At 33.9% G+C, this 694-nt stretch overlaps 1 non-coding gene across 1 annotated transcript; it reads left to right on the forward strand.

Moving 5' to 3' along the window:
* Positions 1-222: 222 nt before the first annotated feature.
* TRNAK-CUU (transfer RNA lysine (anticodon CUU)) lies at positions 223-295 on the forward strand. Its single transcript has one exon. It is a non-coding gene; the product is annotated as a tRNA-Lys (tRNA).
* Positions 296-694: the final 399 nt, after the last annotated feature.

Genomic DNA, 694 nt, shown 5'->3' on the forward strand with positions numbered 1-694 from the left:
AGGGTAAAGGGAAAAAAAGAAAGCTAAAAGCCATTCAGAGTGGAAAGAAGAAGTAAATCTATCTCCATTTCTAGATGAATTGATCTTGTATACAGAAAAGCCTAAGGCATCCACAAAATTACAATTAAAATTAATAAATGAATTCAGAAAAGTGCAGGATATAAGTCAGCATACAAAAGTCAATTGTATATCAATATACTAGAAATGAACAATGCAGGGATTGCCTGGCTAGCTCAGTTGGTAGAGCATGAGACTCTTAATCTCAGGGTTGTGGATTCGAGCCCCACATTGGGTGAGTACTCTTTAGAAATGAACAATGCAAAAGTAAAACCTTGAAAATAATTCTATTTACATTAGCATCAAAAAAAAAGAAATAATTAGATATCAATTTAACAAAGAAAGTTCAAGACATACACTGGATACTCTAAAGCACTGTTGAAAGTAAAGTAATGAAAGAAAACCAAAATAAATAGAAAAACATTAGTCTCTGAATCAGTATATTTAATACTGCTAAGATGGCCATACTCCACAAACCCATGTACAAATTCAGTGCAAGCCATCCCTATCAGAATCCCAGCTACATTTTTTTTCAGTAATTGGTAAGCTGATCTTAAAATTGAAGGGACCCATCTTTGCTCCCCCTAAAACACTTCTTGAAAAGGGAGGACAAAATTGGAGTACTCTTACTTCCTGA

This window comes from Delphinapterus leucas, chromosome 2 (genome assembly GCF_059928025.1).
Source record: "Delphinapterus leucas isolate spDelLeu-1000000601 "Yukka" chromosome 2, BTC_Dleu_Yukka2, whole genome shotgun sequence".
In the NCBI taxonomy this organism is placed as follows: Eukaryota; Metazoa; Chordata; class Mammalia; order Artiodactyla; family Monodontidae; genus Delphinapterus; species Delphinapterus leucas.